The 15841-nt window shown below is 53.7% G+C and overlaps 1 protein-coding gene across 2 annotated transcripts in view; it reads right to left on the bottom strand.

The window, feature by feature from the left end:
• Positions 1-15285, bottom strand: part of PLS3 (plastin 3) — a 36926-nt gene extending 21641 nt beyond the window's left edge. For both annotated transcript variants that reach the window (XM_063313327.1, XM_063313326.1), the window contains exon 1: positions 15204-15285. The gene's annotated coding sequence lies outside the window, so the exon portion shown is untranslated. The remainder of the gene's footprint in view (positions 1-15203) is intronic.
• Between the last annotated feature and the right edge of the window lie 556 nt (positions 15286-15841).

The following is a 15841-nucleotide window of genomic DNA, read 5'->3' as shown; positions in this document are numbered from 1 at the left end:
CCCAGGAGCCAAAATGGTTTCCCCATCGGCCAGGAAAGTGAGCCCCCTTCGCCCACTCTTCCTTCATAGCCATGACCCAGAAGCCTAACTGCTCCTTCTTCAAAAGGTGGACCCTCGCCAAGGTGCCTTGGGAGGAAGAGAGCTGTGTGTGAAAGACCAGGGCTGGGCGTCTGGAAGAATTTCCAGCCTCCCTTCCTGCCCCAAGCCCTCCTCCCCCTCCCAAAGGCCACTCGCAGGGTTGAGGGGGCTCAGAGCACCCAACGGGCGCCCGCCAATGTGCCAGGGCTGAACCGAAAGCCCTCAAGGGGCCAGACTGGGCAGAGGCCTCTCTCCACCTGCAGCCTCTCTCTAGTCTAAATTTCCTAGTGCCCCATCAACAGCCTGGATGACTTTTCAGCAGAAGCCTCTCCTGGCTGCAGAATGCCTGTCCTGAGCCTGTTTGGCTTTTCAGGGCAGCGGGTCTTTTTTAACTGTTCTCCAACACTTTTTTTATTTATTATAGCCATGGAGAATCATGTTTAAAGGTTTCAGCTGATGTCTCAAAAGGCAAACCAGGAACATCTGTAAAATATGTTCATATTTTTACCTCCTTGGGCTGCCAATCTCCTGAGCAATCATTTTTAAAATTTATTTTGATTTATTCAGCAATTCTTCACATTCTTCAAGATGTTTGGCTTTTCTTACATTTCTGAATCTGAGGGCTTGGGGAAAGCCCCTCTCCTTCTCTCTGAGTTTAGTTGTTGGGGTGGAATAAAATGGTGCAAAAGAACCCCCCCAAACCAATACAATGAAGCCCGGGGGAAGGCCTAGAAATCAGTGGAAAATGAATAATAAAATCCCCCTTGCGAGATGGGAATCCCCCTTAGGGAGCAAGTCTTGGCAAGCAGCCCTGCCGCGCCTGGGCACAAGAGAAGGGCTGCCCCCTCTCTCTCCTCCTGCCAAGCAGGTCTGATTATTCTGCCCCCCCCCACTTTTGGGGGTTGTATTTACTCCACCCCCGTACCAACAGACCCAGGTGGCAGACCGCTCTCTGGTCAGGAGACCCTTGGGATAGATAGTGAGTCCTCCCAGGCCATGATGCTCCCAAGAACAGGTTTGGCTTCAGTTGACACATTCCTCTTGCACGCCTGAAAGTGCCAGGGCAACTCCCTTGGGTGAAAGCTACTGGAGGACACTTGCTGCTTAAAGACCCCCAGGGGACCCTTCCCTTGTGACCACAGCGGCTCTGCTCACAGGTGTTCCAGGCAAGCCAAAAGCACGTCCTTGGAGGAATATGGGGGAGGGCCGAATGCCCACCTCAGCCCCCTTCCAGCAAGAGGCCTCAAGATGGCCACCCAGCACCACCAAGGAATCAGATTCCACCCAGGCCTTCGCCTGTTCATCTTCCTGAATGGCAGGAGAGACAGAAGTCTAATTAGCCAAGAAATGCCCGATGCAGGGGTCCAGAGAGGGTTAAATAACAACCAGACTCCCCCCATCCAGTTAAACGACTCCAGGCAGTTCTTTGAGCAGCAGCATGAAAATGGCCCACCACGGCCTTCTTCTGGGATGTATCTCAACTTCTCCGTCTATGCTAACGTCCTGGGACTTTCTGGTGGCTTCCATTCAAATATTAATCAGGGCTGACCCTGCTTAGCTTTTCCCAGATTAGCCACGGTTGGTGTTGTCTGGCTCCTTGCAGGGCAGGGTGAAATAACTCGGGGGTACACCCACCCTTTCATAAGGGAACATGCTGCTTTTTGCCTCTGTCAAACTCTAGGAGCAACAGCTAAAGCCCCGATTGACTAAAATGGGAGGTTTGCTCTCCGATGCAAGATCAGCCGGGTCCACAATGCTCTCATTTCTGATCTTTGCTAATGAATAATCCACAACTAGGCTGATTTATCTGTTCTGGAGACACTCCAGAAGATCACTCAGGTGCTATAGGACTCAGCACCATCCAGCATGTCTTGGGGATTGCTCAAAAGACTTCAGGGTTGAAGGCTGGTGGCCTAGCCACACATTAGTCAGGATGTCTTAACCCTTTGACCGGGGTAGATGTCATAATGCCCAAACCATTACTATTAGACTTTCAACTGGGGAAAAAAACAGGAGAAGAGTGGAGGACCATTTCATTCTGTTCTCTACTACAAGGCTGATAGCATCCTGAATCAGAAAAATAGGGAGGATTCAGTCCATTTCTCCCATATCTTGCTGATGTCAGAAGATACCACCACTACTGTTGGTACTGCTACTAATATTAGTACTATCAGTTCCCCCGCTTTCTTCAGTAAGATCTGTGCCGAGTGTGGTTTGGCCGTGAAAGAGAAGCTGATCTTCAGCAGCCCAAAGCTCTCCAAATATGCAGATAATCCACGGTTTTGAATTCTGGGCCGCTGCAAAAGAGGCATTCAGCTAAAATTGGATAAGCTTTCTCGACCACGATGGAGGCAGAAAAACTGGGGAGACCTGGTCATCCTTGGGGAAATGATTCCTCGCTGAAACTTGGCAGGGCCTTGCTAAGCCCTCAAGGTTTCTGTGATCCCAAGATCAGGAGCAAGCGGCTTTGGCTTGGCCCAGTAAGGTCAGCTGCTCAGCTCCACACCCTGAAGGCATCCTGCAAAGGCAGAGCCTGGAAGATTGAGATGGAAGGAAACGAGAAGGAAGGCAGCTGTGGAGGAACATCTGCCTTTAAGGAAGGCGGATAACAACGAATGAACCAGCTCTGCACCTGCATAAGGAGTGCCCGGCAAAAGGGACAGGACGGAAAGTGGCGGCATCAGGATTCTTAAAAAGATGCCAGCTTGACATACTTTTGCTTCTCTTCCTGAGCCACGCCCTGGACCAAGAGAACCAGGAGAGGACAAGTTTCCCGAACACTCCCACATCGCCTTCTGGAATGTGTCTCAGCACGCTTGGCCTCTCCGCCAGAGAAAAGGGCCGTTTGCTTTCCTGCGCTCCATTCCCTCAAGAGCTGCAGAGAAAGGCGGGGGTGGCCCTCCGCTCTTCTCATAAAGGGTGACGCAGCAGGTCTGAACGGAGGCCGTGCAGCCAGCCCTATTTTCCCCCGCCTTTCCAGCCCTGCAGGGAGACCAGAACAGCGAGGATTTCTTGCCCCAGCTGGAAATGCTGCAAATTTTGGCCAAGGACAGAAGGTGTCCCAAATCCTCTTCCAAACCCTAAAATTTGAACCCTGCATGGAGCAAAAGAGGTGTCCCCATCACCTATTTGCAGATGTCTCTCATCTCCTGGACAGCAAACAGGTGCAGGAGCGCAGGGTGCAGCTCCCAGAAGAAATCGGAGGGAAGACGGCAGAGTTGAATAAGAGAGGAAACTGAGCCAGCCCAAAGGAAGCAGAAAGCATCAAAGTAACTCCTCTACAAGGGCGAGACATGCCCAATTCCACCACCAGCACCCCACCCAAATAAACGGATTTCTTCCTGAGCATCGGGCGGCCACAAGGGAGGGCTTTTTCCACAGGGACCAAGCGTGACCAGCTTACAGGCGTGTCTTTGCTAGCGGCACCTCCCCCAGATAATTTTGGGCACAATCTTGCAGGCGCTCAGGCCGTGATCAGATTTTTAGAACAAGCAGCCTTTTGGTGGCTTGGAAGCGGCTTCGATCTTGTGGGGAGGAGGCCAACCAGGGTCAGCGGGTGCAGCCATGCTGCTAAGGAGGGCAGAACCATGCCCCTGCTTTGGCACACGCATGCACATTTCGCTTCAAACCTGGGTTGAGCCTATCATTGGGCTTCCACATGAAATGTCAGGCAATCCCCACCTTTCAATGACGGGACAGCCCGGTTGGCGCTAAGGAGCCGTAACGCTGCAGCTCCTCCCTCCACGGCCTCAGCTGCGCCCAGGTTGGGAGCCAGGCCCCCTGGAAGATCAGGCAGATCCCCTCTCCTTCTCCACAGACCTGGGTGGCCTTCTCCTTCCATCCACAGAACTGAAGCAAAGGCAGGCCAGTCCCCAGCCCTTCTCCAGCACGGGCGGGGCCGAGAGCTGCTTCTCCCCTCTGGCAGCTGCTCTCCCAACCCTTGCCCGGCGTTCTGAGGCAGAGTAGTAATGCCAGTGACTCAGGCTAAATTTAAACCACACCTCTCGCTTTGTTCAGTGTGGCAGCATCGGGAAATGAATGGGTTGGAGCAGCTTATTAGAGGCTCCGGGAAAGATGTGCGTCTCCGCTGTGCTCAGATGTTGCCTGCAGCCCTACAATCCTGAAAGGCTCGGCATCAGTGACAGCCCGTCTGCATGGTGGCAGCAGAGACGTTCTCTGCAGTGTATCCAGCTTGTTAAAGACCCCAGAAAACTCCCCAGTTCTGGCCAGGAGAGAAGAGAGTCACACAAGCAGGACTGTTGTTATCCCCCGATTTACTTGAAAACCCTAATCTAAAAAGGTGCCTTCTAGGCAGAAAGCCGCAGAGCCAAGCCAGGAATGAAGGAGCAGCAGTCCAGCACATCTGGAAAGCGACGGCTGAGGAATGCTGCTGCAGAGGGACGCTGTCCCAGATTCTGTTCTGGGAAAGCCCAATTCATCGGAAAGGACCGGGTGGCGGGCGAGGGAAAGTATGTGGGCCACAGCATTGCTGTCAATGCCAACAGACAAAATACCCCCTTGTTGCAACTGGCAGCTTCTCCTTTGCACTGGGGATTTGAATGCAGACCCAAAGTTTTATCCATCTGGACTTTTGTCAAGCAGCTACTGCGTTTTAAGTTACTGCCACTGCAAGCAAGCAGAAGGAAGAATCACACACGGCTTTCTGGCACAGAAAAGGGGGAAAACGGGTCCCAAAGAGGCAGGAAAGATACAGTCAAAATTAGGACTCTGCAGCTGCCCTAGGAGAAAAGGCTACAGGCTCTGGGGCTGGGAAAAGGAGAAAGGCCGGGGGGGGGGGCGAGGGGGGGGCAAATGCTTGACGCTCTTCAGCCTGCTTTACGGGACACACACTTGAGCTACATGGCAGAAAGTCACACTCTTAGAAAAGAGAACCGTTTCTCACAGGTCTTGGCTGACCAGCAGAATTCACCACCCAAGATGCAGTAACAGCCACAGACGTGCACGGCTTAAAACGAGGGTCAGACATACTCACAAAGGAAAGGGCTTGCCAGGGACTAACGGGAAGACAGGGACCTCCTCCCTGGCGTGGCCTTGGCACTTCCACGGCTAATGCCATGGCTACTGTGCCCCAGCGGGGCCTGGACGGAACTGATGAGAAGAGGGGGAACACCACTTGCAGAAAGGCCTGGTTTCTACCGCCCCCAGGGACCCAGCTGGCCGATGCTTTGGCATGGCAACCGGACCAGAATGGGGAGAGCCATGGGCGAGTGGACAGCTTTTGGAAGGGGTCAAGCAGGAAGCCAAGGAGCCTCAGGGCTGCCTGCCCCCAGGGAGGGGGGCAGCCTTTCAGAGGAGCCAGGACAGGGGCCACCAACAGGCAATGAGCAAGAACAGGCTGGGCCACTGCACCCTCTTGCCCCCCGGGTTTACCTTTACAGGCCAGAGGCCACCTACTGGAGCAGGTGCCTCCCCTGGCACTTGCCTGCCTTTCTCCAGCATGGGGGCTCAGGGACAAGCAGAGCCAGGAGGGGAGGACCTGGGGGGTCTCCAAAGTGAGGCATGGCAGTGACCACCTTGCCTGCTGGCTGGGGAATTCTGGGAGCTGAAGTGCACACGTCTTCAAGTTGCCAAGGCTGAGAGACAGTGTTCTAGAGTGTCTTGTCCATTTCCCTTACAACAGAATCAAAACACGCAACCCAGACATCTTGACACTGCAACCTCCTCTGTTTGGCCTGCAGACCATGTCGCCCTGGGCATGACACAGCCCGTCGCAGTCTCTTAATTCTCCCTTTGCATATGGCAGAGAATATTTGCATTTCACTCAGCAATGTGAGCATTTTGGCACGGAGGCTTTTCTATGACTCAGCCTAGAAGTCCCCCACCATTTCCAGAGCATGTTAATGTCCTGAAGGAGCAGGCATTTTATCACCTCAGCACATCAGGGACTGAGAGTCTTGTCCATTGCGCTTATAAGAGAATTAAAACACACATACACAGACACACCCCACAGTGTGTGTTTTAATTCTCTTATAAGCACAATGGATGAGGCTCTCTCTAGAGCTGTGTTTCTCACCCTTGGCAACTTTAAGATGTGTGGACTTCAACTCCCAGAATTCCCCAGCCAGCTTTGCCAAGGCTTAGAAACACTGCTCCAGACTAATTCAATACAGAACTGAGAAAACAGCAGCCTTTGGAATTCAGACACCAGAAAACAGAGCCCTGGTTCTAGCTGGAGTTTGGCAACTTCAGGCTGAGCCAAAATGAAATGAAATGAAAGAATAAAACCCTTATCCAAAATGAAAGACAAATGACTTCAGGTAGATGGATCCCACTGTCATCTTCTCCCTTCCTAGGCCTGTAACCATGGCAAAGGCGATTCTTTGACCTTCAGAGTCTTTACCTACAGACTGAAGAGAAGCAGCCCAGATTTCCACCTCATCTGGGATTTCTGGGAAGGAGGCCAAAATGCAGCGTTTTCTTTTTCTTTTTCTAATAAAGCTAAGCTTCTTTCTTAGTAGCACACTCTGAATTTTATCTACAGCCATGGCACCTTCCATAAGAAGAATGTGACTTTTTCCATGAGCAAGGGATAAACCAAGCCATTAAGCACCGGCTCCCAAACTATCATCCCCAGCAGTGGTTCATGGCATAATCTCCTTTAGAGGAGCTGATTCTGAGATGAAGTCTGAAGCCTCTCACTTCTCTGCCACGGAATTGTGCAAAAGGACCCTTCGGATCAGCCGCTTTTCAAGCCACAGAGCTAAGGGAACATGCTCTGCACATCCCTGGGCTAGAGAGATCATCAGAAAGAAAACTGAGAGAGGAAATTCCAAGAATTCTCCCAAAATGGATAAACCTCAAAAAATCTGGATGCTCTCTAATCATTTCCCATCCCGGGCAGGGAGAATCACTCCAGACTTTTTCAAAACAAAGCATAAAATGCATTACCACCGGAAGCCACCCGGTCCCCATTTTGCTTTCAGCATTATTGGCTTGCAAGATTAATTCCCCAGCACTTGCACCACCACCACCAAACCCCCCTGGCAAAAGAATCTCTTTGCTTCAGCAGCACTCAAGGGTTCCCAGTGTCGAATGGCAAGGTCTTACCCCTGGAAAAGCTCCCCAAACACACACACACACACACACCTGGTTGGCCGCTGCAGGAAAGCGAGCACTGGTTAAATCTGGCAAGCCAATGCTTAGCACCGGACGCGCCCTGGTGAGGGTTCCCCTTCTGTTTATTCAGCCCTCGCAGCTTCTCTGCCCCAACCCAAAGGGCCAGCAGGACAAAGCAGAGAATGCTGGTGATGTTCAAGGAGTTTGCCTGGATCCTCCTAGAATGGAGTGAATCCCAGCTGGTGTTTAACGTGGATTACCTGGCCCAGAAAATAGTTGCGTCCTTCTGGGGCCTTTCAAGTCTTCCCTGTTCCAAATCCTCTGCCAGTATGGAAATGAGATGTAAACAGCTCCTTCTTTTACAGGAAAGGATGTTATTTTTTCTGCAAAACCCCCATCTGGGTGTGCCTCAGACTCCAGTGAGGCCAAAATAACCATTATGTTCCCCAAAGACTAAAGTCTGGCGACCTTTATTTATAGATATTTAGGGAAAATGACCTCACAGCTTTGGGGTTTTAAAAATACAATAACATCTCTAGAGGCACCGAAAGTCCACTGGCCTTCGCGGCAGCTCGAGCCAGCAGGTTGTTTTGGGTGCTGTCTTTAAGCTGCCCTCCTCCCAATTGCCAGTCTTACACATGCCCCTTTCAAAGCAGAGCAAACAGGAACCCTCTTCCAACTGAATCTATGTTCATGTACACGTGCAGAAGGCTTTAAATGTAAAACAAATCAACAGGGGAACAGTTCCATTTCCGGTCTGCGGTGGAGTGATATTTGAAACCCTTCTCAGATCACCTGGCCAGACCGGACAGGTGCACCTGCAGACTCCATCTACAGATACTGGCGGGGAAGGGAGACAACTGCCTCTTCAGAAAGGCATCATGATCCATAGGAGGAGGATTAAATACCATTTGCTCATGACCCAGAGAAACCACCCATTGTTCATTCATGCTGCTAATGTGCTCCTGGATCTATCCAATTAGACTGAAACCAGCCAACAGTCAGATGCGTGCTCACCCCTGTCAAAAAAAAAGCAGTAACTCCCTCCCTAGTTCCTTCTTAGGAAAATAATCTTTTAATTTGGCTTGCCTATAAAATGTTATTTCTTATTTTGTTAAGCATCCAGCTTTTAGGGAAGCCTACAAGGTATGTCAGACTCATCTTCCCCCATGGCAGTGTTCTGACTGAAGGCGATGGGGAACAGTTCACCCTGTATGGAAAACACCAGGGGAGGAAGGATCCAGAGAGCCATAATCCTGAGGAGGACTCAGCACCAGTGCTTAGTGGCCTCTTGAGGAGCTTTCAAGCTGCCTGAAGAGTCACTTCCCTGAATGAGCTCAGCATTTATGCATTTCAAGAAAGGAATGCAAGCAGGAAGCCAGATCAAAGGTGGAGGTCATGTCTCGAATCACAGCAAAATATGTCTCTGGCCAAGCCATTTAAGGTAACTGCCAAGGATTGCAAGGGCTCTGACACGGGAGAAATGCCGGGTCCCTAAGTCAGGGAGTTCGCTTTTCCCAAAGACCCCAAAGGGCTACCGATCCACACGAATTCCTGTCCCTGCACAAGTCATTCAGCCCTGATGCAGCAGACTGAAAACTGATGTCAACAGATAAATTATCTGCATGGGCAGAGCAGCTGCGCTGCAGGACCATTGCTCCTTCTGGGGCACTTGAAGTTGGTCTCTCCTGAGAGTGGTCAAATCTAGGAGCTTAGCTGTTTTTCTAAAAAAGCAAGAATGCACATTTCACTCTTTCAAGTTCATTTTGAGTTAGGACATTAGACTGCAAGAGTGCAGTGCTACCAAAAGCCATGTGGCTGTTCTCTTTTGCGCACAAGTGTGCCACAAGCAGCTGTTTGCAACATTTGTTGTAGGGAGGAGAAAGACTGGCTTTGCTGTGAACACCTGCTGCAAGGGGCTTGGGGCAAAAGGAGAGCCTCTGATCCGCCACTAAGTCTTCAAGGTATCTATCTTATCCTGTAGAGTTGAGGGCTCACAAAGGATGTGTCTCAAGAACAGCTGTCCATTGCTAATATTGGCCCACAAGGCTGTTAAGACGAGGGAGTGTTTGGACAGATGCTTTGCAAAGCCTTTGAAAATAAATCCCACCACCTTTGGTTTCAAGCCACATTCCATTGAAATTAATAAAGAAAGAGGGCATATTAAATAAGGCCTTCGTTTAATTTGTATTACACCAAGGGAGAACAATGTACACATGCAAAATATATATTAAAAACAGCAAAAATCTCATGAACTTTCTTCTTGCAAAATTTGGCCACATCATTGTATTACACCTCCAAGTTGCCAATTCAGAGTGATAACAACTTTCCAAATTCGGTTGCGCTAAGGCCATGCCTGGCCTAAAACCACCCTGTAATTTTGAAACTAGTGGCAGTTTTGAACAATTCAAGCTACCCAGTGCTGCAGAGCAGAACTCCCACAATTTCAGAAAGAAGGTTCAGAGTCTTGGTTCACAATCAGGGGGTAGCAAATTTTTAAAAAAGCAAACACGCTCACCAATAAAACAGAGCTTGATCGTGTGTTTGCATAATCTGATGACAGTTTCTCCCACAGTTTGCATCAAGCAGTTCCTTCAGTCTGGCCGGCTGACTAAAACGTTCATATCCTCCCCACCACTGCCCAGCTTCTGCCAGCTGCTACAGCCATTAGCTCTCGCAGACTTGCCCTGTCAAGGCGGACAGGAAGGGAGGTTGAAAGAACTGTTGCATTGCCTCCTTTGTTAGGAATCCTTCAGTCCCTGCAAAGGAAATTCAGTGCAACCGAATCACCAGTTAAAAGTATTTCAAATGCACATTCTACACACTGCCATTAGCTCCATCACAACTGCACTTTGAGACAAGGAAAGATGCAGATTATCTATTTTATATACTGCTGACTTCCAAGAGTCAAGGTAGACAGGCCCTAGTATCCTGTAGGTGGAATATCAGATGTAAGAGGAAATGCAGAATGTCTGCACTGGAGGGAAAAGAAAAATGGGTTGCGATACCACGTTTGAGATTATGCCATTTGTGAAGGAAGTGGTTTTCTTTGCAGCTGCTTGCTGACAAATGTAGGGCCTAGCATAAGTCTGTCTGTTCATCGTCTTCTGCAACTGGCACCCTCCACAGATCAGCTGGACTACACCTCCCATCACAACCATAGACAGGGTGAAAGGAAGTTTTTTCTTGTCTTAATGCCCTGCACAGTGTGGATAGAGGTGTTGTTCTGGAACTCAGAGAAACCGAGGAAAATTCAGATTTTGCCAACAAAGGGATGGATGGATGAAAATGGAAAAGAAATCAAACGAGAGTGAGTATTTCTGTAGAACTGTGAAAGGAGACAGTTTGAATTAATTGTGCTTTCTGCCAAGCCAGGAGCATGAAAGAGCTTTGCCCATGGGCAAAAAACAGGTTGGGACGAGCATCTTTCACTTTTTCCCATCTGAGGGGAACACCCACTTCCTTCTTTCCCAAATGCTTATGTGCATAAATGCTTTCAGACCACAATCCCCACAAACTTGAGCCTGCTGTTGGACTGCAGACCTGCTGGCTGAAGTATTTGGCTTACTTTGCGGGGGGGGGGGGGTCCTCGCCTTTTCCCCACCTCGTGGTTTTTGTAATGTCTCACGTCCCAAGAGAAGTCACAAACAAGTCCATGTTGTGGTGCCATTTTGATTAGCCCTAATAAGGACATTATCCAAGCGGCCATTCACATTCCATGAGTGGAGACATCAACGAAGGCATTTTGAACCATAAATGTATCCCACTGACCAAGGAACACCTAATTCTTTGGGAGTTTGAGGATCGCCAAGACAACTCACTCCGACAAAGGCCCCCACCCTGTGTATTTTCCAGAGACCTTCTTAAAACACCAGCAAGATAAGACAAGGCTGAGTGTTCAGCCTCAGCTGCATTTCTAACACCCTCAGATATTCCACATCTGCTTTATATCAGCAAGGAATGAGGAACTATACAAAAATAAAGCATCTTTGCTATGACAATGTTCTACCAAGCACAACACACAAGAAGTCCCAACAACACAAGTCAGTCAGCTTTATGTACCAAGTCAGAAGTAATTCTGGCAAATAAGCATTTTTTTTGCAACCACATTTCTAAAAACAGAAATACCATAATGGACAGCAATATGCACTTTTTAAAAAAGCCATCATAAAGTAAGCAATATGGCTTGTATCTGAAATGTCTGCAATCTGCCACAAGTTACCTCAAAGTGAATCCCACTGAATTTAAGAACCTTACTCATGAGTAATACATAGGACTGCACTGACATATTTCCAGCAGAAGAAAAGACTGCCAGCAGGCAAAGGCAGCGAATTCGGAGCCTTGAGTGGAAGAGGGAGAGAGGCTAAAATGCCCTTTTCGAAGAGCAAAGGAAGGCCAGGTGGGTCACTCACGGCATGAAGCTCTCCTGAAAGATGCTTTTCCAGATGACTATCTACAGTCAGAAGATGGCAGCAGCAAAGAACAGAACAGGGTTTCTCAACCTGGGCCACTTTAAGATGCATGGGCTTCAACTCCCAGAATTCCCCAGCCAGCATTGAGAAACTCTGGAACAGAAAGTCCCCAAACAGGGTCACATATTTGGGACCAAGGCTGGAGATGCGATGGGAGCCCAGCTGCAATTCAACATTTACAGCATAATTTTAAACACCTCTATCGGGTGTCCCCACCCCTCACAACTAACTGTCATTTTTATTAAGTTTATTAAACTTTCCTCTAGGTCAGATTATTCCGTTATGCAAATCAATGCAGCTGCAACGCTCACCCAGAATTTGTCTTGGCTTCCGACTTTCTCAGCTGCAGAGACAAGGGAGATGCCTGCAAGAACTAAGATTCTCTCTGAAATTACACACACTCCCTGGGTTGACCCATCAAGCCACACCAGGGCTTGCTGAAGAAGCTGCTGCTGGCTAGGCTCATGAATAACGTGACGCCATCAGCCAAGGGGTGCCAACTGCTATGGCTGGATGTACCCCCAAATCAAACGGAGGACAGGGTAGCTCAGCTGTAATGCCCAAACTCTGCCATGAGGATCCCTCCCAAACTCTCGTTTGCAGGTAAAATCTGTTTATGTACAAGACTAGAACTAAGTGTCAGTGCCTCCAACACAACCCAAAGTTGTTTACGTGCCAGGGATTCTCAGCCTTCCCCAAGAGGGCCCTCGGTGCCCAGGATGCCTCTCTGAGCAGGTGTTTCCCTGAAGCCAGAATGCCCTTTTCGCTTCGTTCAAAATTTCTAACAACGGTGCTGAGCAACTCAACTTTGTTCCCCAACTCTTTCCTAAAACAAGACCTGTAAGAGAAGAGCCAAAGTTAGCCAAAGTTCAGGAGGACTCTGGCCACACCAGGGCAGACTAACCAAGTTTATTAAAAGGCAGAAGTGTTTGCAAAAGCTTCTGCCTTTTAATAAAATTGGGTTAGTCTGCAAAGGTGCTGCCAGAGTCCTCTTGATTTCTACAGCAAACTCTGTGCGTGCTCAACCGATTTTACCCTTTTCCTTCTACGACCACATTTCCCAGCCACCCAGGGCGTCAGGCTAAGCTCCCATTATCCCCCACCAGCAGGGTGCGATCGCCCGTGTAGCCTAGCCCATCTGGAGGGAGCCAAGTGGGCAGAACTGATCGATCTTGTGGCTCCTGCAGCTGTTTTATAAAATGTTCTCCCTTTAAAAAATGTTCTCTGCTTCGTTTCTCACTTCTAGTTCTTTAGTATAAAGCTGCTTCAAGAAGGTGAATTCAGAGGTGCCTGTTGCATCGAACAGCTTTTTCTACCCACAGAAAAGAATAAAAACAGGAAGCGCCGTTTGGGGCTATACCCTCACATGCCACAGGGTACTATGCAATGTATTAACTGCAGCTCACTTGGGTCACCCAGCGCGGTTTGCTTCAGGAGGAGGCAATCATACTTTTAGGGAGGAAAAAGTACTGAGGTGAGAGTAAAACCACACCTGAATTTTCCCGAGTTTCCTCTCTGCTATGGGAATGTCTGACTTCCACCTTTGGGTTGGGATGCAGCTCAGCTGCAGCTGTTTTCCGGGAGGGAACTTGCTCACAACTCCCTTGTCTGATGCCGAGGCCCTAAGGTCCAAGCTTACAACCTTGCTGAAACTCTGCCAGTTTTGACATTTGACAGGAAATCCTAAGCAGGCAAGGAGCAGAAAGAGAAAAGAGAGATGGCTTGTAAGCGGCCCAGAGTCGTAAGTATGAGACGGGGCCGGTATGCAAATTGGAACCCTAAATAAAGTGGATGAAACAAGGTCCTGGAGAAGCCTCCTGCGTGGCAGACCTGCCGTCATTCGACCCAAACACTCAGGGCCACCTTCCCCTCCTCCTTTGCACGCTGGTTAGTGCCTGGGGCCACCCGAATTCCCCGCCAGTGCTCCCCCTTTGCTGCCCCCAGCAGCCCTCCCCGCTTCCTCTGGAGGAGAATAAAGCCCTTCTCAAGAGGGTCCCTTGGAGGGCCTGACCTGGGGAACCTCCAAAGGGACCAGCTTGAATCGGCCCATTGAGGAAGATGCCCTGGCGACAGGGGGGGGGTGTCTCCCCTCCCCAAAGCCAGCGGCAGTTCGCTCCCCCCCTTAAGCCAGGACCCGGGCTCCCTGCCTCAGAAAGGCGGGCCTTGAGTGCATCAGAGCCACAGCACGCAACCCCGGCGAGGCCACGAGGGCTCCTCCGACCCCCTCTTCCCCCAGCTAGACTGGCCCGCCCCCCCAAGAGGAGGCCCGAAACCCCCCCCCCGCGCTCCAGCGGGTGCTGCGGGAGGGCCCCGGGGGCGCTCCCCGGGCTCCCGCCTTGGGCCGCCGCGGCTCCTCCCGTGAGCAGCTCCGCCGCCGCCGCCGCCGCCGCCGCCGCTGCTGCGGCGGATCTCTCAGGCGGGGGGAGGCGGGGGTTGACCACTGGGAGGGGCCCCCGCACGAGGCAGAGAAGCGCCCCTGGGCGCCCGCGCGGCCTCCGGGGGCGAGGCGTGGGCCGAGGGGGCTTGGAGCGAAACCAGGCCGGGCCCGGCCCCCACCCGGGCGCAGCGAGAGCCGGCTCCGCTGCGGAAGGCGCGCCGGGGACCCGCGGGAGCGCCCGTCCGGTTCTCATCCGCCACCGCCGGGGGACGGGGCGCGGGAAACGGGGAGCAGCGCCGCCCCGGGCCCCGCCGCCCTGCGCCAAGGACGGCCCGAGCGCTCCTCCCGCGGCGGCCGGGCTCGGCGAAGCAAGCCAAGCGCACGGAGGCGGCCCCAAGGGTTCGCCGGGCCCCACCGGCCGGGCCGGGCCGGAGGGCGCCCTCCGCCGGGTCCTGGGCAGTCAGCCCTCGCGGCCGGCCGGGCGGGGCGGGGCGGCCACGTGCGGAGGCACCCCTGAAAGGGGGACCCTGGGCACACGCTCCCCCCGCCGAGTGGGCGAGGGGGCTGCCCGGCCACGTGCCCCTGGGGCAACGGCCCCCATTTCCCCACCCGCCCATCTACCGCCGGGGCCACTCGCGCCTTCGCAAGGAACGGGCGACCCGGACCGACGCTTCCGACGCCCCAGCTGCCCCCCCCGCGAGTTTTCCACCGCGCGGCGGGCCCCGGAGGGACGGGGAGGCGCCTGCCCCTGCCTGCGGCTGGACCGGGCCGAGGGGGCGCCGCAGAGGGGCCGGGGGGGCCGGGCGCGCCCCTCCGGGCCCCAGCCCCCCCAAGTCCCCGCTCCGCGGGTGCCGCCAGCAGCGCCGGGAAGCCCTTGAGCGCCGTCCCCCCGCCCGTCTGCCGGCAGCCCCAGTTGGGGTCCCGCGTGGAAGGGGCGCCGGGAGTCCCTGCCACGCCACGCGCAGCCCCGGCCAGCAGGGCGCCCTCGCGAGGGGCGGGCGGCGGTAGACTGCCGCTGGCACTGGAGGCTCCCGATGAGCCGCGCCCCGCTCTTTTCAGGCCCCCCGCGCGGAGCCGAGACCGAAAGGGGCTCCCCTCCCGGGGCCGCGCGCCCGCCCCACCGAAGCTTGCCCGGCCGGGCATCCGCGGCCGCGCTCAGCCCGCCGCCAGAGCCCCCCGCCCGCCGATGCGCCACTTACGGCTCGGCCGCTCCGCCCTCCGGCTGCTCGCCCGCCGCCGCGCTCCGCCGCTCTCCGCTCCGGCTGGCACGGCGCGCCGCCCCGCCCCTGCCCGCGCCCGCCGAGCCCGCCCCGCCCCGCCCGGCTGGGATTGGCCGAGCGGCGCCCGTCGAGGCCGGGGGCGGGCACGGGGGAGGGACCGCCGCCCCCGCCCCGCGGCTGCCGGGGCGCTGCGCTCGCTCGGCTGCCCGGGCGCCGGCGTGGGCTGCTGGGCCGGGCGGCGGGAGTCGCGCGGAGGTCTTCTCCCCGCGGCGGGGCTTTACCCCCACTCGGCTCCGCGGCGTTTGGGGCGCGACCGACTGAGCGGGACGCCGAGCCCCCCTCGCGCTCTCGCTCCCCCAGCCCGGGCTGCCTGCGATGCTGGCAGGCTCTGCCCCGGGCCCGGCCCTGGCGGACGCCCGCGCTGAGCCCGGGGGTGCCGGGGGGGGGGCTTGGAGGAAGGTGGCCCTCCCTCCCCCCCCCTGCCCGAAGCGTGGCCGTTCCCCAAGCCAGCCTTTCTCAACCGTGGCCACTTCAGGTCTGCCCAGCTTGGAGTGGCCAAGGTTGAGAAAGGCTGGCTGGGAAGTGCTGGGCGCTGCTCAGACCCTCCGCCGGGTTTT

The sequence above is a fragment of the Candoia aspera genome, chromosome 12 (genome assembly GCF_035149785.1).
Source record: "Candoia aspera isolate rCanAsp1 chromosome 12, rCanAsp1.hap2, whole genome shotgun sequence".
Lineage (NCBI taxonomy): Eukaryota > Metazoa > Chordata > Lepidosauria > Squamata > Boidae > Candoia > Candoia aspera.
This window is presented reverse-complemented; position numbering and strand designations above follow the sequence as displayed.